The 25155-nt window shown below is 45.7% G+C and overlaps 1 pseudogene; it reads right to left on the reverse strand.

Annotated features, from left to right (window-relative positions):
• LOC139260296 (coiled-coil domain-containing protein 17-like) overlaps positions 1 to 25155 on the reverse strand; it is a 74318-nt pseudogene that overhangs the window by 37755 nt on the left and 11408 nt on the right.

Genomic DNA, 25155 nt, shown 5'->3' on the forward strand with positions numbered 1-25155 from the left:
GAAGTGAGAGGACTTTATAAATCTGCACTTTCGGTGAAGTCTCACCCACAAGCACCTCAAATCGGAAATTTGACACACACTGTCCTCGTTTTATGACCATTAATTTTCTTTATTCCAATCACGTTACACTACTTTTAAAGAATAACTCAAAAAAGTAGTATTTTTTTTCTAAGTATTTCTCCTCAGAATTTATCTGATTACGCCATAGAAACAGAAAATAGATGCAGGAGTGGGCCATTTGGCCCTTTGAGCCTGCACCACCATTCAATATGATCATGGCTGATCATGAAACTTCAGTACCCCATTCCTGTTTTCTCTCCATATCCCTTGATCCCTTTAGCCATAAGGGCCACATCTAGCTCCCTTTTGAATATATCTAACGAACTGGCCTCAACAACTTTCTGTGGTAGAGAATTCCACAGGTTCACAATTCTCTGAGTGAAGAAGTTTCTCCTCATCTCGGTCCTAAATGGCTTATCCTGAGACTGTGACCCCTGGTTCTGGACTTCCCCAACATCGGGAACATTCTTCCTGCATCTAACCTGTCCAGTCCCATCAGAATTTTGTGTGTTTCTATGAGATCCCCTCTCATTCTTCTAAATTCCAGTGAATATAAGCCTAGTCAATCCAATCTTTCTTCATATGTTAGTCCTGTCATCCCGGGAATCAGTCTGGTGAACCTTCGCTACACTCCCTTAATGGCAAGAATGTCCTTCCTCAGATTAGGAGACCAAAACTGTACACAATTTTCAAGGTGTAGCCTCACCAAGGCCCTTACAACTGTAGTAAGGCCTCCCTGCTCCTATACTCAAATCCTCTCGCTATGAAGGCCAACATGCCATTTGCCTTCTTCACCACCTGCTGTACCCGTGTGCCAACTTTCAATGACTGATGTACCATAACACCCAGGTCTCGTTGAACCTCCCCTTTTACTAATCTGTCACCATTCAGATAATAATCTGCCTTCCTGTTTTTACCACCAAAGTGGATAATCTCACATTTATCTTCATTATACCGCATCTACATTATACCCAATCGCTTTGTCTCTGTGCAGGTTCTGTCAAACCTCTGGCCACCTGCCGGAAGGTGTGGTCCAACGGACCATCAGCTATTCTCCCTCCAATTTCCCTCTCCTGCTCTGGGGAGATGCTTGTTTTGCATTTAGTAGAATCTCAAGAGTCAGGTGGCATGCGGGGTGGTAGGCCCTTCATCTCAGCATACTGTATGGTAGAACTGAAACATGTTGCACCATTCACTACCTTAAAAGATAGAAGTGAATGGTGTTTAAGAGCTGTGGAGGTGACGGAGACAGCTCAGAGGCAGTAATGTAAAGTGATAGTTCTATCAATGCTACTTATAGCTGTGAAGTTAGCCTATAAAAAAAATGATGATGGCACAAGCTTTGAGAAGTTGTGTGAAAACCTGACTTTTAAGCATGTTTCAAAAAGCTATAAGCCAAAAGAATTATTTTAAAACTCCCCCCAGGCGATTGCCATCATACTCGGGGCTGTAACGTTCGACCTTCTCACTATTTCCAAGACTATTGTGGAAACAGGACACTTGAAGGTCTTGCTCCACACTAGCCTTTATTCACTGCTTTAATTTTTTTTAATTCATTCTCGGGATGTGGGTGTTGTTGTCAAGGCTGGCACTTATTGCCCATCCCTAATTGCCCTGAGGATGGTGAGCCTTCTTCTTGATTGTAGTGGTTTGATACAATTAATTGGCTGGTTAAGAGTTAACCATGTTAGTGTAGGACTGGAGTTACCGACAGGTAAGGACGACTTTCCTAAAGGACATTAGTCAACCAGTTAGGATTTACAACAATCTGACAGCTTCGTGGTCGCTTTACCGAAACCAACTTTTTATTTCGAGGTTTTCTTTTCACCTGAATTCTAATTCTGAAACTGCCATGTTGGGATTTGACTCACGTTCTCTGGATTACTAGTCCAGTAAAATAACCATAACACTACCGTACCCAGATTGTTCCAGACTGTTCCTTAATGACCTATCTTCCCAGTGGTATTGAACTATTAAAAAGCCTCTATATTGTAGCCTCTGATGAAACTCAGCTGCACACTCATTTAAAAAAAATAATAATTTCCACTTTCCTTCATTTTTTGGTACAGATATACACACCTAGGTTAAAAATACTCCTAGTTTCCATATTCAACTTGTTACGTTCTCACTTCTGTCCATTTGTGAGGGAAAAAAATTCAGGAAGAGCAACAAAAGCAAAAACAAAATTAGCCTGGTCATGGTCTGAATATAATATAGTGTGCTTCTTTGTACAAAGGCCAAGCAGCCTGCAGTGCTAGTAGGTAGGAGGTACACATTGATTGATGTACACCCTAGCACAACAGGCCGGCAACATTCCTCACAGATATGAATGAGTTTCCGATACGTTATACCATTACTAAACAAACTTCTACAAGACCATACTGTGATTCCTCTCCTTCCGGTGAGTCCTTGAGTGCTTCACCCTTCGTTCCAGTTGCAGGGCTTCTGCCAAGAGGTCATGTAGCTGCACGAGGATCAGCTGATCATTGCCGCCGTTCTGCAGGTAGGAAAGCCGCAAGGCACTGTGGGGGAAACTCAGATACATGAGTCATCAACATAAATCACACGGGGAATATCATCATCCAGTTCTGCTGAAAAATAGACTGCACAGCTTTTTCTTGCCACTTGCAACATAACGAGCTACCAACCTCAGCCATGCCATTCGTGGAGGAGCAGAACAGAGGCCAAGCCAAATGAGGGAGAGAAAATCAGAGGAAGGATCATTCCAGCTGCTCTTTGTACATCTCCCAGCAATCAGATATCTGGCCTACGAACAGGTCAAAAATTCATCCTTTTGGCCATGATATAATATCCAGCAGGGCTTGGGAGGAGAAGCAAAACTCAACCAAATACAACACTGAAACTTTATCTCAGATAAATGTTTTATCCAAGGACAACTCAAATACCTTCAATCTATTTTCCTTGATAAAATAGAGTAAACAACAACAAGCCCGATACACAGATTATCCATTTAAGCACAACTTTTATATACGTTTTTCCCATTTAAGCACCTTTTATGAAGATGGCCTGAGATTGGACAAGGTAGCTAACAAGTGTAAAGATGACCTTTCAGTCATAGTATTCCGTTTCCAAAGCTGAGAGCCATATATCAAGATAGACTATGGAGAAAAAACTTGACAGAACTCACTCAACTAAAACCATGAATATTTATCAGGGGACATGAAATGGTGCGTAGAATGAAGTAGCACGTTTAGGAGATTGGAACACAATAGGAGATTGGTGCAGGCAGTGTTGCACAATCAAAAATATAATTCTTCCCTCAACATGTTTCCCCTCCGTTCACAAAACATAACTTGGGCTGAAATATACTTCAACAGTGCATTGTGGGGAGTACTTCCCATTCATTGTCACAACGGGGGTGGGGTGAGGGGGGATAGCTGCACAAAACATCTGCCTGCAAGCTGTTTCTTATGGAAGTTACCAGACAGAAACAGGCCATGCAGCCAAACCAGTCCATATTGTTGGTTATCATCTGCACAAGAAGTAATCCTAATCCCATGTGCCCACCACGTTCCTATATCCCTTTATCCCCCATTACTTCAAATACCTATTTAACCTATTCTTAAATGTTGACATGGGGTCAATATTAACGCAGTGACATGTTATGATTGGGAGGGGGCTATAGCCGGCGCAAAGCACGGAAGATCATGGGATGTGTGGGAATGTCAGTTTTCCACATGGATGCCTCATTATAATTTTACTTCTGGGTTTCGTGTCTCCAATGCGTGTGAGCGGGCGTGATGCATATCCGCATGGCCCAATTTCACCTCAACTATTTAAAAGGCCAATTCACAGATGGTTTTTGGAAGATTTGGGTGAATTGTAGGAGGTTCCTAGAATTTGAAATGAAATCGGGAAGAGCAATGGTCACGCCCGCTTTAATCAGGCAACCCTTGACGTACTGCTGGGTGCAGTGAAGGCAACGAAGGAGGTCCAATTCTGCATAATGAGAAGATAAAACAATAATGAAAAAGGTGTTGCTGAAGAAGTGAAGGGCAGGAGTGTTGTGCTCAGGATGTGGATTCAGTGCAAGAAGCAGTTAATGACCTAACTCGGTCAGGAAAGGTGACGCAGTTGTATATTCACCTACATCCTGTAGTGCACCCCCGCCCCCCACCCACCCACCCCCGTAAACACCACTTCAGCAGATTCATCATGCCATTTCAATGCACTTCCTCAACTGCCCTTTAAACTCTCTATCACTGCCACTCACCCCAATCTCATGTAATCAGATAGCAACTCAGTCAGCTCACCCAATTCTCAGCAAACATCTTCAAATGGCACTGTTAACACATTCCTCAAATGTGTGTCAGTGCCACTCATGATACTTCAGCCGGATAGTCACCCTCTCCAAATGCAATGCATCCATCGGGTAAAGGGATGACTTCCAGACACTCTCAGGTATGTTGTGCCCCTTGCAAAAGAAAAGAGCACAAAATACAAGGGAGGGGAAGAGGAGCAGGTGGCCACGGAGATAAGCAGGATGTCAGCATCCCTAAGCATGGGAAATGGCAAGACTCGGACTTTACTGCAGCATGGTAGCAGCACTAAATATCTCAGACCTACATCTCATACAAGACTAAGTCATGTTGACTTGATTTCAGCACCGAATGAACATTTTTACATTTCCATGACAAAATCATATTCTCCTCCAGGACTATAACATGAAGAACAGTAGCCCGTGCCATTTCCAATCGATGATTCCTCAGAGGAGCGGACTTTTTCTGAGGGTGCACCGTCACAGGATACGTTAATCTTGCAGCAGCGCAGATACATGCACTTCGATGGATCTCGTCAGAGTTAGGTGGGATCTGACCTGGTGAATTACAGCTCACAAGTAAGCACTAGCAGAGAGTGGTGGTAGGGACAGCTGTGGGGAGTCAATGATGGAGGCCACAGTCCTCTCCAAGCTGGGCACAGATGCTGAACTCTAAGGGCCATCAATGAAAAGGAGAATAATAGCGGGTCAATAGCAAATGTGCCAGTCACTGCCCGTCCTGCCAGGCACACTTTCCACAATCTCAGAAAGGAGGGATAGTCCAGCTCAAGCATTAGTGGGTTGATGTAGCAGGTCATTGCGAGGCTGTCATCCATGGACAGAGTGGCCTCCTCCGTGGAACCTCAATCGCTGAGCACTATTAAGTTCCAGCAGGTCCTGACGTCGCCGTGCAGACTATGGCTGGAAGGGTGGTTACAGGACTGCTTTGTGAAAGTGATAGTTACTTTGGTCCAGTCTGAGTGACTAACTAAACCTTCAAGCTAGGGCATCGCGAGCAGCAATGGGAGCAGCTGGTCTAGCATTGGGTGCCCCATCTTCCTCTTCCTTCTCATGCTTTCCATTGGAATCCTCATCAGATGATGTGATGAATGGCTTGTTCCTTCTTCACCTCTAGGCCGCATTGCAGTGCTATGTTGTGCAGAATACAGCATGCCACGATTATCTTAGAGACCCTCACTGGTCAGCACTGGATGGCACCTGGAATGCATTTTGATCATGCCGATGGCTTGCATGATGACACATCTAGTTGTCATGTGGCTCACGTTGGGCTCTCCCTCTCACACTGCGGGATGTGTCCCTCCCTCTCCCTCTCACACTGCGGGATGTGTCCCTCCCTCTCCCTCTCACACTGCGGGGTGTGTCCCTCCCTCTCCCTCTCACACTGTGAGGTGTGTCCCTCCCTCTCCCTCTCACACTGCGGGGTGTGTCCCTTCCTCTCCCTCTCACACTGCGGGATGTGTCCCTCCCTCTCCCTCTCACACTGTGAGGTGTGTCCCTTCCTCTCCCTCTCACACTGCGGGATGTGTCCCTCCCTCTCCCTCTCACACTGTGAGGTGTGTCCCTCCCTCTCACACTGCGGGGTGTGTCCCTCCCTCTCACACTGCGAGGTGTGTCCCTCCCTCTCACACTGCGGGATGTGTCCCTCCCTCTCCCTCTCACACTGCGGGATGTGTCCCTCCCTCTCCCTCTCCCTCTCACACTGCGGGATGTGTCCCTCCCTCTCCCTCTCACACTGCGGGATGTGTCCCTCCCTCTCCCTCTCACACTGCGGGATGTGTCCCTCCCTCTCCCTCTCACACTGCGGGATGTGTCCCTCCCTCTCACACTGCGGGATGTATCCCTCCCTCTCCCTCTCACACTGCGGGATGTGTCCCTCCCTCTCCCTCTCACACTGCGGGATGTGTCCCTCCCTCTCCCTCTCACACTGCGGGATGTGTCCCTCCCTCTCCCTCTCACACTGCGGGATGTGTCCCTCCCTCTCCCTCTCACACTGCGGGATGTGTCCCTCCCTCTCCCTCTCACACTGAGAGGTGTGTCCCTTCCTCTAACACTGCGGGATGTGTCCCTCCCTCTCCCTCTCACGCTGCGGGATGTGTCCCTCCCTCTCCCTCTCACACTGAGAGGTGTGTCCCTCCCTCTCCCTCTCACACTGCGGGATGTGTCCCTCCCTCTCCCTCTCACACTGCGGGATGTGTCCCTCCCTCTCCCTCTCACACTGAGAGGTGTGTCCCTCCCTCTCCCTTCTCACACTGCGGGATGTGTCCCTCCCTCTCACACTGCGGGGTGTGTCCCTCCCTCTCCCTCTCACACTGCTTGGCGTGTCACATGACAACCAGAGAAAGATTGCTAAGTACCACAGTACAGCGGGACCTGGGGGTACTTGTGCATGAAACACAAAAGGATAGTATGCAGATACAGCAAGTGATCAGGAAGGCCAATGGAATCTTGGCCTTTATTGCAAAGGGGATGGAGTATAAAAGCAGGGAAATCTTGCTACAGTTATACAGGGTGTTGGTGAGGCCACACCTGGAATACTGCGTGCAGTTTTGGTTTCCATATTTACGAAAGGATATACTTGCTTTGGAGGCAGTTCAGAGAAGGTTCACTCGGTTGATTCCGGGGATGAGGGGGTTGACTTATGAGGAAAGGTTGAGTAGATTGGGCCTCTACTCATTGAAATTCAGAAGAATGAGAGGTGATCTTATCGAAACATATAAGATTATGAGGGGCTTGACAAGGTGGATGCAGAGAGGATGTTTCCACTGATAGGGGAGACTAGGACTAGGGGGCATAATCTTAGAATAAGGGGCCGCCCATTTAAAACTGAGATGAGGAGAAATTTCTTCTCTCAGAGGGTTGTAATTCTGTGAAATTCATTGCCTCAGAGAGCTGTGGAAGCTGGGTCATTGAATAAATTTAAGACAGAGATAGACAGTTTCTTAACCGATAGGGAATAAGGGGTTATGGGGAGCGGGCAGGGAAGTGGAGCTGAGTCCATGATCGGATCAGCCATAATTGTATTAAATGGCGGAGCAGGCTCGAGGGGCCATATGGCTGACTCCTGCTCCTATTTCTTATATTCTTATGAGTCGGTGGAAATGTTGCACTTTGTCAAGGAGGCTTTGAGGGTGTCCTTGAAGCGTTTCCTCTGCCCACCTGGGGCTCGCTTGCCATGTCGAAGCTCCACGTAGAGCGCTTGCTTTTGGAGTCTCGTGTTGTGCATGCGGACGATGTGGCCCACCCAACAGAGCTGATCGAGCACGGTCAATACTTCGATGCTGGGGATGTCGGCCTAAGTGAAAACACTGACGTTGGTGTGTCTGTCCTGCCAATGGATTTGCAGGATCTTGCGGAGGCAGCGCTGGTGGTACTTCTCCAGCGCTTTGAGGTGTCTGCTGTATATAGTCCACGTCTCAGCCATATAGGAGGGCGGGTATCACTACTGCCCTGTAGACCATGAGCTTGGTGCCAGATTTGAGGTCCTGGTCTTCAAACACTCTCTTCCTCAGGCGACCGAAGGCTGCGCTGACGCACTGAAGGCAATGTTGGACTTTGTCATCGTCCACCAATCACCCTTGTGCTCACTGGCCTACATAGGCTCCCAGTCCCCCAACACCTCGATATTAATGTTCTCATCCTTGTGTTCAAATCCTTCGATAGTCTTGCCCCCTTCCTATCTCTGTAACCTCCTCCATCCCTATAATCCTCCACGAACTTTGCATTCCTCCATCTCTGGCCACTTGTGGATACCCCACTCCCTTTGCACCACCATTGATGGCTGCGCCTTCAGCCATATAGGCCCCAAGTGTTGGAATTCTCTCCCTAAACCTCTCTCCCTTTTTCTTCTCCTTTAGGACCCTCATTGCAATCTACCTCTTTAACCAAGCTCTTAGTCATTCATCCTAATATATCCTTTGTTTGCTCGGTGTCAAATATTTGTCTGATTGCATTTTGTGAAGCACCTTGGGACGTTTTCCTATGTTAAAGGCACTATATAAATACAAGTTGTTAACTTTACCTACAATATAGAAAAATAAGTTAACACCGTGCAGTATCACAGCCCCATCATTAACTGGACTCAGTTCAGAAAAGATTTACCTTATTTCAGAGGACAGGCTTCCTCCTCCGTAGAAAGGAACAAAAGTCTGCGGCTGCAGAACCTTTTCCTTTTTCTTTGTTGAATTTGAATGCGAAGTGCTCTGTCTGCTTGCAACTTTATTTTGCCTGCATTAATAAAAGCATGAGAATTAGTCACTGAAAACTCCTTGCTACAGGTTGCATTCTGACAATTGGAAGTTTTCCCAACAATGAGGCCCTTTCCCCAGAAGTTTGAGTCGAAGACTAGGGTTTTTGAAAAGAAACTTAGAATGAAATTCATCAATTAAGATTTGTTTAAGGTACTTTATATGTACATTTTTCTTTCCTTTTTATCCAGTCCACTCATGTGCACCATGCCCCAACAAAAGGGTGGGTGAGCAACCTACTGCCTCCTAATGCTGCTTTGTATTCCAACGGTAAATATATACGGAATATACAGAGGCATCACTAGATGAAAAGATCACAGTCCATCTAGTTGATGATAGTTCATCTACTATCCTGGTAGTTGTACGATACAATGATAATGGAGTTGTTGACTAATCATAACAATTAATCTCTATCAATTAGTCTACAACAGACCCAGACAAGAGACGAGGAAAACCCATGTGGTGGAGCGCTTTGGAAACTAGGACAATTCTCTCTGAGTTTTTCCTCACACCCCTTGAACAAATACCTGACTCCAGACAAGCTGAAACTCAGTGCCAGGATATTCTTCTCACTTCCTTGTAGCACTGTCAACAAATTAGCCGTAGTTGAGCTGAAACCTGTAGGAGAACACTATGAAACATGGAGAAGTAGTGAGGATAGTGCAGGGCAATCCAGTAGTAAAGTTCAAATGGAACCTTGTACTGAAGGAGCAGGAGAATCTATATAATTGCTCTCTGATACAACAGTGCTGGCAAGGCCGCTTTTATTGTCCATCCCCAGCTGCCCCAAAAAGGTGGTGGTGGTTGCAACATAGGAAAAGGATTCGGCAATTCAGCCCCTCGAGCCAGTTCCACCATTCAAATAAATCATGGCTGATCTGTGCCTCAACTCCATTAACCTATTTTTTGCTCCATATCCCAATAGTTTAACCCAACAATAATCTACCAATCAGTCTTGAAGATTTCAAGTTAACCTAGCATTCACAGCCTTTTTGAGGAGGGGGGTTCCAGATGTCCACCACCCTTTGTGTGGAAAAAGTGCTTTCTGATTCCACTCCTAAATGGCTTAGCTCTAATCTTATTATGCCTTCTTGTTTTGGACTCCTCCACTAAGGGAAATAATTTTTGTGTATCTACCCGATCATTTAACATTCCTTTATCACTTAAAACACCTCAACTAGATCACCCCACAGCCGTCTAAATTCAAGGGAATACAAGAAAAGTTTATGCAACCTGTCCACGTAATTAACCCTTTAAGCCACGTGTCATTCTGGAGAATCTGCGCTGTACCCGTTCCAAGGCCAATATATCTTTCCTGAGGTTCGGTGCCCAAATTTGAATGCAGTATTCCAGACAGAGTCTGGCCAACACTCTACAACTGAAGCATCACGTCCTCACTTTTTTACTCAAGCCCCTTGAGATAAAGACCAACTTTCCATTAGCCGGTTTGATTTCTTTTTGTTCCTGTGCACTAGCTTTTAGTGAGCTGTGCACATGGATACCCAAATTCCTTTTCTCCTCCACAGTCTCTCATCTTTAAGGAAATATTCTGATTTGTCTTTCTCAGATCCAAAGTGGATGACCTCACACTTTCCTGCACTGAATTCCATTTGCCACTGTTTTGCCTTCTTCTTGAACCACCGCTTGTCAGCCAAACTCGAAGTGCTATCCAGGTCCGACTGTAGGCCAGCATGGGCTCTTTTATACAGGCATGCTGTGTGCACTTTGAGCTGACTGATTTTCCGATCTTCATTGTGCCCAGGCGATCCAGTGCACCCGGGCGTGAACCCAAGAAAATCTCCCCTTTCCTGTCCACTAGGTTTTTTTAAAAAAAGTATTTTCAACCATCCTTTAAAGTGCTGCAAAAGGCACCTTTTGCCCAGCGGTTTATAACAACATCATTTTAAGCTTTTAGACAATGGTGCTTGTACTTCTAACTTTGTTTTTGCCCCTCTTTCCTTCAATCCTTTAAACGGAGCTCGAATCCAAAATGCCACAGTGAGTTCACACATTATTGGTTAATATTGGTCAATAAATCTGTATTTTTAGTTAATTAATTAATCAATATATTTAAGTTAATTCGGCAGATGCAAACTTCTACTTTTTTCAGCTATGTCAAGTGGACATATTAGTGTCCATTAGTAGCTTCATAAATAAAATCCTGCTACCAGGGGGTAATTATAGCCTTCAGCGTCTGGGCAGTTATCGGACAGAGCTGGTCGCTCGCCCATTTTAAAACTGATTTCAATGAGATGACAATCGGGCAGGGTCTCTACCATTGGGCAATGTGCCCCGCCAGATTAACACCCAGGCCATGAGGATGAAAATGACCCCTTCCCCAACAGCTTTTCTCCCCTTTTATGATTTTTATTGATGTTGTGCTGAGTAAAACAACATTTTCTCAAAACTCAAATGAGAGGCCAAGCCAGAGTCTGGGGTTCTCCTCGACGCTGGCACGTCAGCTAAATCCAGGAGAAAAATGAATCCTAGGGCGAATCGTTTTTTCCCTATGATATATTTCAGTGTGCTTACATTGTCTCCAGCTGTAGGATCTCCAGCTGTTGCTTCATAGACTCCAGAAGTAGCTCATTTTTGTATTCTTGTGCCTTAAGCTCTGCCAACATTTTCTCCATTTGTGAAGGGGTCTTGCTTTTCTCAGACAATTCATTTAATCTTCTCACAATCTCTGTCGTAAAATTACAAATATTAAATCTCTGTGGCGATCTCTATAAATCTACCTATAACAAAAAGTATACCTCAAAGAAAGCCGAAATTACGCATAATACTTAACATTAGTCATTCCCCTCAAGTGTCAGTCTTGGCTCAGGTGGTAGCACTTTTGGCTGAGACAGAAGGTTGTGGGTTCAAGCCCCACTCCAAACACTGGAGCACACAATCCAGGCTGACACCTCAGTGCAATATTGAGGGAGTGTTGCATTGTCAAAGGTGCTGTAATTTAGATCAGACGTTAAACTGGGGCCACATCTACCCTCATCAGTGGACGAAAAGATCCCATGGATCAAGAAGGGCAGGGGAATTCTTGTGGTGTTCTGGTCAACATTTATCCTTCAACCAACATTACTATAAAGGTGTTATCTGGTTATTTAACACTCTGCAGTTTGTGGGACCTTGCTGTGCAAAAGTTAGCTGCCACGTTTCCCTACATCACAACAGTGACTACACTTCAGGGCTGGATTTTGATCAAAAAACTGCCGGATTACCACCCAAAAAACCGCTATGATTATTCAATTAAGATTGGCAGAAAATTAATCAAAAAATGGTAAAAAAAAACGCCCAGAGGGAAAAATCGGTGTTCCATGTAGATTCTCGGCAGAAAACCTGATCCTGGTCAAATTTCGTCATATTTAGTCAAATTTAGTCCGAGGCTATGAATTGGGCTTAGGGAGGGGGCAAAACACAAAAAAATTAAAAAATTAAAAATCAGGAAACATTCACAGGATCCTTTTCCATTGAATTGCTGCAAAATCATTTTTTAAACATTCACTTGCCTTTTTTTGTAGGGTTTCATACCTACTGCCGATCGAAGGGCTACTCCGGCTGGTTTCTTCTGGGTATTTTTTTTTCCCTCAACTACGGATTACCGCTACCACCAAACTCGGGCAGAAGCGTTTTTTTTCAGTGTTGCACAGCAGTGGTCTGCTCCCCAGCAGTATTTCAAAACCGCCAGCAGAACACTTGGATGAAACTCCCACCGGGTGGTTTTCCACCAAAAAATAGGAATACTGCCAAAAAACACGGTGGAAAAGCTGATCAAATTCCAGCCCAACTGAATTGGCTGTGAAGCTCTTTGGGACGTCCAGGGGTCAAGAAAGGTACAATATAAATGCAAGGTCTTTCTTTCTTGCTGTGTTTTTTTGTTAGGGGCAGGGTGTCCCATGTCACACCAGAAAGAAAAAGGCGCAAAGTATTTAAGTAGTTCACAAATACATAAGGTTTCAACATTTTGAAAAATTCAAATGATTTTTAAGTCTGTGTGGAACAATGCCTCATTTGATGGTGGAGTCAGGGTCATGCCCTATGCATAAGGGACTATGCAACACAGGATACTAGAAAATGACTGTACACAATCTAGCAGCACATTTACTAAGCTCTACTTTATTGATTGTAAGGTATGGATCCTTAACTGTGACCACTGGTTCTGGTTCTGGACTTCCCCAACATCGGGAACATTCTTCCTGCATCTAACCTTCCAATCCCGTCAGAATTTTATATGTTTCTATGAGATCCTCTCTCATTCTTCTAAATTCCAGTGAATATAAGCCTAGTCGATCCTAGTCTTTCTTCTTATGTCAGACCAGCCATTCCGGGAATCAGTCTGGTGAACCTTCGCTGCTCTCCCTCAATAGCAAGCACGTCCTTCCTCAGATTAAGAGACCAAAACTGCACACAATATTCAAGGTGTGGCCTCACAAAGGCTCTGCACAACTGCAGTAAGACCTCCCTGCTCCTATACTCAAATCCTCTCGCTATGAAGGCCAACATGCCATTTGTCTTCTTCACCACTTGCTGTACCTGCATGCCAACTTTCAATGACTGATGTACCATGACACCCAGGTCTCGTTTCACCTCCTATTTTCCTAATCTGTCACCATTCAGATAATATTCTGCTTTCTTGTTTTTGCCACCAAAGTGGATAACCTCACATTTATCGACATTATACTGCATCTGCCATGCATTTTCCCACTCACCTAACCTGTCCAAGTCACCTACAGCCTCTTAACATCCTCCTCACAGCGCCACCCAGCTTAGTGTCATCTGCAAACTTGGAGATATTACATTCAATTCATTCATCGAAATCATTCATGTATATTGTAAATAGCTGGGGTCCCAGCACTGAACCTTGCAGTACCCCACTATTCATTGTTGCAATGCAACATTTCTTCATTAAACAGAATTGGACAGTATCCCTTTATCAAATGTGCAGCAGTCTTTGTTGCATTTTAACGATTTTCTAGTGATCAGTTTTGTATTACTCTTGACCGAATCTCGGGATTTACCTGTTCTCTGTTCCTCTAGTTCCTTGTTGTGAGATAATATACCAGTGATATGGTTCCCATGATCCCGCGCCAGATTCTGCAACTGGTTTTTGTGTTCGTGCACCCACTGCTCTCTGGGGCGAGTGCCATCCTGAGATTTAAGACACAAGACAAAATGTTAGTAGATAGATAGTTACTCTGGTACTTTGCAGGAAGGAGAAAGGAGGACAGTAGGAGCATCTGTGTGGGTGTATGCACTAGACCAATGCAGTCGAGCCTGGTCCCCAGTCGTCTTGGACCTCCTTGCCACTGGACCAAGACCTTGCTCTGCCAAGTCTGTGTGGTAGCTGGTGTGCAACGGCCCACTCCACGTTAAAAGAATTCACGCACAGGCATCTTCCACCCTTCAAAATGAAGTTCGGGACCTGGAACATCAGGACCCTCATGGACAAGCCCAACAGTGACAAACCAGAACATCGTATTGCTATCGTTGCCTGAGAGCTCAGACATTTCGACATAGACATTGCCGCCCTAAGCGAGACCCAGTGGGCAGGAGAAGGCCAGCTCAAGGAACAAGGTGGTGGTTACACCTTCTTCTGGAAAGGTAGACCAGAAGAAGAATGATGCCTCATGACTCTTCGGCTCACCCTAGCCCGGAACCAGTGCACTAGTCTTCAGCGCGTATGCCCCAACACTGGAAGCAACAGACGAGACCAAAGAGGAATTCTACTCCAGCCTCGAACAATACCTGTCCTGAGTCCCAACGAGTGACAAGCTGATCCTCTTCGGTGACTTTACCACCAGAGTTGGAAAGGACACAGACTTCTGGGGAGGTGTGATCGGCAGAGAGGGGCTAGGGAAAACCAACGCCAACGGTACCCTTCTCTTGATGAAATGCTTAGAACATGTCCTTGTCATAACCTTGTTCCATCAGAAAGACAAGTACAAGGCCTCATGGCAGCACTCTCGCTCCAAGCACTGACATCTGCTAGGCTAAGTCATCGTCCGAGCGAGGGACCACAAGGATGTGCGCAGTCAAGACCATTTACGGCCCAAGCACCCAAGGCCCTAGCCCATTGCTGGCCAAGAACGGAGAGGTACTCATCAAGGACAGAAAGGCAGTCAGTGCCCGCTGGAAGGAGCACTTCGAAGATTTCCTTAACCAAGACTCTGTCTTCGACGTGAGTGTCCTCGACTCCATCCTGCAGCATACTACCCGCCACCATTTCAGCACAACCCCAGCCCGGCTTGAGGTAGAAAAGGTCATCCGACAACTGAAGAGCAAAAAGGCCTCAGGTGCAGATGGAATCCCCGCCGAAGCACTAAAACATGGTGGAGAAGCACTACTGGCGCAAATACATGATCTCATTTCTCTCATTTGAAAGGAGGAGAGCATGCCAGAGGATCTCAGAGACGCGGTAATCCTGACCATCTTCAAGAAAGGTGACAAGTCCGATTGCTTTAATTATAGAAGCGTTTCCCTGCTGTCTGCCACAGGGAAAGTCATCGCAAGAATCCTCCTCAATCGCCTTCTCCCAATGACTGAAGAGCTTCTCCCAGAGTCGCAATGCGAATTCCGCCCACTCAAGGGTACAATGGACATGATCTTCACCGCTCGTTAAATTCAAGAAAAATGCAGGGAACAGCACCAACCCCTGTACATGGCCTTCTTTGACCTCACAAAGGCCTTCAACATAGTCAACCATGAGGGATTATGGAGCGTCCTCCTCAAATTCGGCTGCCCTCAAAAGTTTGTCACCATCCTTCGCCTGCTTCACGATGACATGCAAGCCATGATCCTGACCAGTGGATCCACCACAGACACAATTCACGTTCAGACCAGGGTCAAGCAAGGCTGTGTCATCACACCAACACTCTTCTCGATCTTCCTTGCTGCAATGCTCCATCTCACCCTCAGCAAGCTCCCCGCTGGAATGGAGCTAATCTACAGAATAAACGGGAAACTGTTCAACCTCTGTCGCCTCCAGTCCAATCCAAGGTCGTCCCATCCTCTGTCATTGAATTACGGTATGCAGACCACGCCTGCGTCTGCACACACTCGGAGGCCGAACTCCAAGCAATCATCAGCACCTTCACCAAAGCGTACTAGAGCATGGACCTTGCACTAAACATCCTGAAGACAAAGGTTGTCGACCAACCTGCCACCACCACGCAGCACTGCTCCCAGATTATCAAAATCCACGACGAGGCCTTGGACAACATGGACCATTTTCCATTAAAGATGAAATAGCAGCACATTTGGAAAGATGTGACAGGATCGGACCAAGTCAGCATGGATTTATGAAAGGGAAATCATGCTTGACAGATCTTCTAGAATTTGTTGAGGATGTAACTAGTAGAGTGGATAAGGGAGAACCAGTGGATGTTGTGTATTTGGACTTTGAAAAGGCTTTTGACAAAGTCCCACACAAGAGATTAGTGTGCAAAATTAAGGCACATGGTATTGGGGGTAATGTATTGACGTGGATAGAGAACTGGTTGGCAGACAGGAAGCAAAGAGTAGGAATAAACGGGTCCTTTTCAGAATGGCAGGCAGTGACTAGCGGGGTACCGCAGGGTTCAGTGCTGGGACCCCAGATGTTTACACTGTACATTAATGATTTAGATGAGGGGATTAAATGTAGTATCTCCAAGTTTGCAGATGTCACTAAGTTGGGTGGCAGTGTGAGCTGCGAGGAGGATGCTAAGAGGCTGCAGGGTGACTTGGACAGGTTAGGTGAGTGAGCAAAAGCATGGCAGATGCAGTATAATGTGGATAAATGTGAGGTTATCCACTTTGGTGGTAAAAACAGAGAGACAGACTATTATCTGAATGGTGACAGATTAGGAAAAGGGGAGGTGCAAAGAGACCTGGGTGTCATGGTACATCAGTCATTGAAGGTTGGCATGTAGGTGCAGCAGGCGGTTAAGAAAGCAAATGGCATGTTGGCCTTCATAGCAAGGGGATTTGAGTACAGGGGCAGGGAGGTGTTGCTACAGTTGTACAGGGCATTGGTGAGGCCACACCTGGAGTATTGTGTACAGTTTTGGTCTCCTAACCTGAGGAAGGACATTCTTGCTATTGAGGGAGTGCAGCGAAGGTTCACCAGACTGATTCCCGGGATGGCGGGACTGACCTATCAAGAAAGACTGGATCAACTGGGCTTGTATTCACTGGAGTTCAGAAGAATGAGAGGGGACCTCATAGAAACATTTAAAATTCTGACGGGGTTAGACAGGTTAGATGCAGGAAGAATGTTCCCAATGTTGGGGAAGTCCAGAACCAGAGGTCACAGTCTAAGGATAAGGGGTAAGCCATTTAGGACCGAGATGCGGAGGAACTTCTTCACCCAGAGAGTGGTGAACCTGTGGAATTCTCTACCACAGAAAGTTGTTGAGGCCAATTCACTAAATATATTCAAAAAGGAGTTAGATGAGGTCCTTACTACTAGGGGGATCAAGGGGTATGGCGAGAAAGCAGGAATGGGGTACTGAAGTTGAATGTTCAGCCATGAACTCATTGAATGGCGGTGCAGGCTAGAAGGGCCGAATGGCCTACTCCTGCACCTATTTTCTATGTTTCTATGTTTCTAGATAAATGTAAGGTTATCCACTTTGGTGGCAAAACAGGAAGGCAGAATATTATCTGAATGGTGACAGATTAGGAAAAGGGGAGGTGCAACGAGATCTAGGTGTCATGGTACATCAGTCATTGAAAGTTGGCATGCAGGTACAGCAGGCGGTGAAAAAGACAAATGGTATGTTGGCCTTCACAGCGAGAGGATGTGAGTACAGGAGCAGGGAGGTCTTATTGCAGTTGTACAGAGCCTTGGTGAGACCACACCTTGAATATTGTGTGCAGTTTTGGTTTCCTAATCTGAGGAAGAATATTCTTGCTATTGAGGAAGTGCAGCGAAGGTTCACCAGACTGATTCCCAGGATGGCAGGACTGACATATGAAGAAAGACTGGATCGACTGGGCTTATATTCACTGGAATTTAGAAGAATGAGAGGGGATCTCATAGAAACTTATAAAATTCTGATGGGATTGGACAGGTTAGATGCAGGAAGAATGTTCCCGATGTTGGGGATGTCCAGAACCAGGGGTCACAGTCTAAGGATAAGGGGTAAGCCATTTAGGACCGAGATGAGGAGAAACCTCTTCACCCAGAGAATTGTGAACCTGTGGAATTCCCGACCACAGAAAGTTGTTGCGGCCAGTTAGTTAGATATATTCAAAAGGGAGTTAGATGTGGCCGTTACGGCTAAAGGGATCAAGGGGTATGGAGAGAAAGCAGGAATGGGGTACTGAAGTTGCATGATCAGCCATGATCATATTGAATGGTGGTGCAGGCTCGAAGGGCCGAATGGCCTACTCCTGCACCTATTTTCTATGTTTCTAGTTCATTTGCACGCCTGTGTTCGAGAGAGATGTTCTCGACGCCAGTGTAAGCGGCATGAAGTCGCTGATGAATGTCGGATCTCAGGGTTTTTGGTATGACACAGAGATAGCCTTTGAAGATTATGCCATCCTGTGTTGTGAGATCGTCACGTAATTTGAAGTACGCATGCGTTTCAGGCGGGCATTCATATGTTGTTTCTGGCCATCCCGTTGTGATTTGTTGTATGACCAGCTGTAGTGTGGAGTCGCTTGCAGTTGTGCATTGTATGGTAGTCAGTCCTTGTTTGGAGAGTGGGAGAAAGTCCACCATGTGGATGCATTCCACTGCAATTTCTGTTGGTGATCTCTCTACATTTTCTAGATATGTGCGCAAGAGGGTGTCTACTAGGTACATTTATTTTCCTGGTCGATACTTTATTTCGACATTATATTGGTTGAGCCAAATTAACAGACATTGTAGCCACCTGGATGCTGCAGATAACGGCTTGCTTCGTATGGCAACCAAAGGCTTATGGGCTGTCCATAGCGTAATCTTGCAACCGTAGACATATTGATGGTTTTGTTTCATTCCGAAGACTTGAGCAAGCAGCTCCTTTTTGATTTGAGAGTATCGCGTTTCTGCTGGAGTGAGTGATCGGCTCACATATGCGATTGGTTGTCCCCGTTGCAGAAGGATGAACCCAAGACCCTTGCTCGAAGCATCTCCTTGACCTTCGGTTGCAAGTTTGTGGCCAAAGTACCTGAATGCTGGAGAATCAGTCACACGTTGTATGCTAGCTTCAAACACTTTATCTTGTTCTTCAGTCCATTTCCAGACCGTGCCTTTATGAGTAAGCCATCGCGGAGGCTTGCTGAGGTCTGAAAGATCTGGCAAGAATTCTGCGAGGTCATTTGTCCTGCCGATAAATCGTTGTACATCGGCGACATCCTGCGCTTTCTACATTTCGTTGATTACGACCACTTTGCTTGGGTCAGCTTTGAGTCCATCACTTAGAAGTTTTGGTTGTCATAAAACACCCATCCCCTTAGATACAGTTGTTAAATTGGTATCGTTCATAGATGATGTTGGTTTTACCTTTACAGTTCTCTTCCCAGTGCTTCAAAATAATCTCAATTTCCAATGTGCCTTCCTCTGATTTGTAGGGAAGATTATTGTGGATATCTAGGGCAACTCTGCCAATGGCAGTGATAAACATTGCAACCCTAATTCTATATTTTTCCACAATAGTCGTGATAATTTCATAGCTGTCCCACAGGGCTGTTTGAGTTTTTTCTAGTTGGCTTTCAAATTCGCCAGTCACCTGCAATGGAGGTGGAAGAGGAATGTGTGCAGGAGTTGGCACCGTGGTGGTCAGGATAGATCACTACAGTTTAGGACTTTAAGTGTGTCACATAAATCTATACATTTCAAATAACCAGAGGACTAGAACAAGTTTAATTAGTAAAATATCATGGCCATGTATTTGTAGAAATACTTTTTCAATCAAGGCTCTACAATAGCTTATGCTACCTTAAGTTTACTTTACTAATACCTCTAGGTTACTTTACAAGCTTATGATTATTTATCGTTCTTCACAGGTCCAGGTGCGGTGTGTACGAAGCACGCTGAACATCGATTTCGATCGGCTCGTAAAAGTCTTACAGTTCCAATATTTCGATCGTAGATGTTTTTGACGAAAAGATCGGAAGTCTCCGCTTCTGACACCATGTATTTTGTAGGCTCTTGAACAACTCATAAGTTCAATTTAATTTTCTTTATTCTGGAGATCAGTCAGCCATGTACATTTAAAAGGGTGTTCCTCATACAGTCTCTTAAAACAGAGCGAGGGCGCTATACCTCCTACCGAGAGGGTGCTATACATTCTATCATTATGGGCTCAAGTTTTGGCCTGAGTTGCTCCTATTATTTTGGATCAACTAGTTTAGAATGGAGCATCTTAGAAATTGCAATTCTCGGCATTTAGTTTGCTCCAGTTCTAGTGAGTTAGAATAGTTTCATTTTAGAATAGTTTTTTTTTTCAAAAGGGGGCACGTCCAGCAATTTATGCCTGTTTTGCAAGTTTAGGCAGCAAAAACTTACTCCAAACTAACTTAGAATGGAGTAAGTGTAGATTTTTGTACGCTCAGAAAAACCTTGCCTACACTTTAGAAATTAGGCGCAGGGAACGAGAGATGGGGCGCGGGGGGGGGGGGGGGGGGGAGGAGAGGAGGTGGTAGTTAGAGTGAAGTTAGGGAATTTTACAAGCATTTAACACTTCACTTCTACAAATAAAGAGCCATCATGAATAATAAATGATAAATAAAATAAAAAATAAATTTAATTTTCCTACCTGAATGAAGCAGCAGCAGCAGCAGGCACCGAGCTGTTTACAAGTTCGGCCATTCAGCCAGGGGATAGGGGAGGCGTACAAAGCACTGGGAGGGAGAGTCAGCCAGCCAGCAAGTTTAAAAGTTTAATTTGTACTTCAAGTATGGGTGCTGCATGATCAACACCACAGATTTATACAATGGTTCTCCATCAATTCACTGCATAGGAGAGAATTGATTAGAGCTCACCGCACCAGGAATGTCAGAGCCCGTCGGCTGATGGGCAGGAGGCCTTACCCACATCGGCAATATCGAGCCAGGCGTTCGTACCTGGACATGAGCGAGACTGATCGTGTCAAAAGGCTGCGTTTCCGCAGAGAAGTTGTTGTTGAGATCTGTGATATGCTGAGAGCAAATTTACAGCCAAGAAGCAGAACGCCGACTGCCTTGTCTGTTGAAGTGACGGTTACAGCTGCAGTTTCCTTCTATGCCTCGGAATCGATTCAAGCTACAATTGGAGATGTGTGCACCATTTCTCAATGTGCAGTACATGCCTGCGTTTACCAGGTCACGGCTGCACTGTATGCACGGAGGAATGACTTCATCAAGTTCCCAATGACCGGCCAAGTAATGCATGACAGGGCTGTGGGCTTCTCCAGGATTGCTGGTTTCCCAATACAGGACTGCATTGAATGAACCCACATCGCCTTGCGAGCACCTGTGGAGGATTCCGAGCAGTACAGGAATAGAAAAGATTTCCACTCCATTAATGTGCAGCTCGATGCGCGATATCCTGGCAGCACCCATGATGCGTTCATCCTACGCGACAGTGTTATATCTAACGTGTTTCAGCAGCAACCAGAAGGGCAGAGCTGGCTACTGGGAGACAAAGGGTACGGCCTCGCCACCTGGCGCGTGACACGGACGGAAGCTGACCGTCAACACAACATGGCGCACATTGCGACGCGCAGCAGCATTGAGAGGACCATTGGCATATTGAAACAGCGTTTCTGATGCCTGGACCATTCCGGAGGCCACTTGCAATACTCTCCTCAGATTGTCAGTCACTTCACTGTTGTGTGCTGCATAACTTAGCCATCATGAGGCAGCAGGAGCTGGTAGTGGAACCAGGAGACCCACGTGAGGGTCCAGTGCCTGATGATAGTAATTTGGAAGAGCAGGAAGAGGATGATGATGACGATCAGGAAAGCATGCAAGTGCCTGATGCCGGAGTACGAGGTCGGAGGAGAGCGGTCCATCGTGCTCCTTTAACGATTGCTCGAGCCCTGCGCCAGCAGCTCATCCGTGAACACTTCAATTACTGATGCCTGAGGGCTCTGCGACCACTGTTGCGCATGGACATGTTTATTTTTTGGAGTTGTTCCCATGTTGTGTTGTGTTAATGGAACATGATTCAGTTTTAATGAAAAAATATTTTATTGAAAAAGTTAATGTTAGTGTAATAAAATATTTGTTGCATCAAACTTTACTTTTTAATATGACTCTTTAAGATCACTTATAAACTTGAAAAGTTACAAAACAATTTCAATGTGAAAAAAGTTATTACAGTTACATCAAAAACAAAACAACAGCAGCAAAGAAAGGCTGCAACCATCTCTCATCCACATCTCGGTGAATGTTCACTTCTTCATGGGGGTGTCATTTGATTGGCCGGGCTGTGTGCCCTTATTGCAGCAGCTACCTCCATGAGGGCCTGAGTTGTCACTTGCATGCCCTTGGACATTCCCTCCCTCATTTCTCATGTCATTACTACCATTTCTCCCATCAGTACCGTTACCTCTTCACCCACTACACTGACGCTGCCCATGAGTGATCGGGTAAGGTCATTGCTCTCCACACCCAATGCCACAACCTGAGCCACATCTGTTGCACGCTGCATCTCAGGAGGGCGTGTCTCCAATCTCCTTCTCCTCTGCCTGGGTCTGCCTCGCGGCACCACTCCAGTGGGAGCCGTGGGCTGGGATGGTGGTGCCCTGGGTTTTGCATCCGGCTCCACTCCAGTGGGAGGCGCAGGCTGGGATGGTGGGGTAGTGGGTGTAAACTGCTGCATTACACCAGCAGCACCACTGGGACCCACAGTGTTGGAATCTGTGAAACCATGGAAGGTGGAACCAGAACTATGCAAGAGTTTGAAACACTGACGTCCGAAAATGTGGGCTCATAAATATTAAGTTTTAAGACATTTCAGTCAACTCCTGCAGCCACCCTTGATCTGGATCGTCCGCCTCTGGTTCTTCTTCTGTATGTTCAGGATCTTCAGGATCGGCATCATCTTCTGCAAAATATATCAGAACAGTCAAATGGTTAGCAGCACAGGATGGGGTAGGATGGGTGGCATGAGTACTCTCACACATAGCAGGCTAGGCAGCAGGTTGATTTGAAGGGCCACGATGCATTTTCAGGACTTACCCTCTTCCTCGCGTGTGGGCCCAGCTTTGCTGTACTGATTGCTTTTCTCCATGTACGACTCATCATAGCAGCTACCCTCTGTTCCAAGGGTGTCAGTGGATGCAGATTGGGCGTGCCTCCTCCTGTTCGAGTTCTTTCCCTTTTGTTGTGGGCGAATTTCTTCTGCAAAGATTAAAATATAACTTTTTAGAGAGTGCATCTTTCTGCAGGGTGGGACATATACAGATGGTCACATTTACAATTTAGATTCCATTGAAAAATTTAAATATTACTTACACTAACTACTTGACCAAGGTCGTGCCATTTCTTTTTACACTGGCTTCCAGATCTCCTGGTATGCACCACTGCGCAGTAATCTTCTGCAACTTGGTTCCAGCGTTTCTTCTTTTCTTTTGGTGGCACTTTTATACGACCTCTGTTGCTGGTATCCAGCTCCTGCCATCTCTGCTCAATGACATTAACTAATGTCTTCACTTCCTCATGAAAGAAATTCTTTGTTCTTGGTGGACATTGTTCCATTGCTGTATTCAATTGACACTGATTTTTTAAAACACATAGTCCTTATTTTGCATGCACCAATGCAGCACTTGTTCTGGAAGTTTAGCAGCAACAAACAGCACTCACTGATTTCAGCAGGTGATTTCTTCAACAGTGCTGCCAGAAGCACTTCTTCAGGCACAAAATAAATCACCAAAAATCACTCAAGCCTTTCCACAGCTCCACAAAAGCAAATAGCACTGTTCTTCATCGACCTTTAAAAATGGCCGAGTGCCAATGTTTGTGTCCCACTGAGCATGTGCACACACTCCAGCGCGCATGCGCAGGGCTGCCGGCACTAAATGTGCTGCTGTGAGCTAGCCCCGCCCCCCCGCTAGCAAATCTTCGGTGCCACGCCTTGGCCCGCCCCCCGCAGCTGCTGTTGCGCTGCGCCGCGCCGACTTGGAATGGGCCCGAAAAAACATCGCAGAATACGGAGGTAGGCATTAGGCGCACTTTTTGTTCAACAAAATAGGCGTGCCTCTCGGCGGTGTGCCGTTCTAAGGGAAGGCCGAAACCTGAGCCCTATGTCTCTCTCTTTCTCTTTCTCTCTCTCTCTCTCCCCTCAAAGTCACTATCACCCGTCTTTATCAGGTGTAAGAATTTCATGGGCATTCGTTGGGCAGAAGTTGGCCAAATATCCAACTCTCCACCCACGAATGCCCATTTCTGTCAGATTCGTACGATCTGTCAAGTGGATTCTTGACGGATCGCAGTCTGGCGCATGCACAGTGCACCTTGTACGTGACAATAGGGGCCTCGAATTCAGCCCCAATGAGTGAGCACCAAACATCGACATTCCTCCAAAATGAAACAATAACTATTCTGGTACAATTGGATTTTTGTTGAGGTTCTTGAAGGTGCGGCAGGCTCCATGACCTGTTGTATCAAATTTACTTTATGTTGCATCTGTTCAGCCAGTTGCTTGGTTATGAATGCATCAAGCATGGGGTGGTTCCTTTAACTCTTAGCAGGTACAGAAGATAGAATTATGGAATCTGCCATATGACCAAAATACTCGGACACATGCAAACTAAATTTGCAATTTCAACAGCTAGTTATTAAATAAACCTGTCTGTCTTCATTAACTGCTAAATTTGGTGATTTAACTACATTACTAAGACCAGTCATGAGCAGTTTAGCAATGAGACATCTTCATGTAAATGAGGAGAAAGAGATTTCCTATTATTAGCAATTTCACTAACAACACTACTTACGAAACCACTCTTTAAAAAAAAGAAAGTCGTGAATATGAGAAGCCGAGATTAAAAACAGAAAATACTGGAAATGCACAGCAGGCAGTCAGCATTCGAGAGAGATGACGGTTAATATTTTGGGTAAAACCTATCAGAACTGGCAGAGTCAAACTGGAAAAGTCCCATCAGTAGAACTGACCAAAACAAAGCAGAGAGTTCTCGTGAATGGTCCCATCTAATAAGTTAACCTACCTTTCTCTTTCAGATGCTGATCAATGTGTTATGCATTTCCAGCATTTTCTCCATTACCCCTTTAAAATGCCTCTTACATCTATCACTCCAAAAGTGTGCATTCTGTTAACACCCATTAGTGATTAGGTACATCACTTTTAGCTCATTTTTACATTGGCCTCAATGAGGAGCTGGATCCACTCGTTCCTGACATGTGGGTTTTGTAAAAATTTTTCTTGGTAGTTGGGTAACACCATCATCATCATCATAGACAGTCCCTCGGGATCGAGGAAGACTTGCTTCCACTCGAAGTGAGTTCTTTGGTGGCTGAACAGTCCAATACGAGAGCCACAGACTCTGTCACAGGTGGGACAGATAGTCGTTGAGGGCAAGGGTGGGTGGGACTGGTTTGCCGCACGCTCCTTCCGCTGTCTGCGCTTGATTTCTGCAT

The sequence above is a fragment of the Pristiophorus japonicus genome, chromosome 1 (genome assembly GCF_044704955.1).
Source record: "Pristiophorus japonicus isolate sPriJap1 chromosome 1, sPriJap1.hap1, whole genome shotgun sequence".
In the NCBI taxonomy this organism is placed as follows: domain Eukaryota; kingdom Metazoa; phylum Chordata; class Chondrichthyes; family Pristiophoridae; genus Pristiophorus; species Pristiophorus japonicus.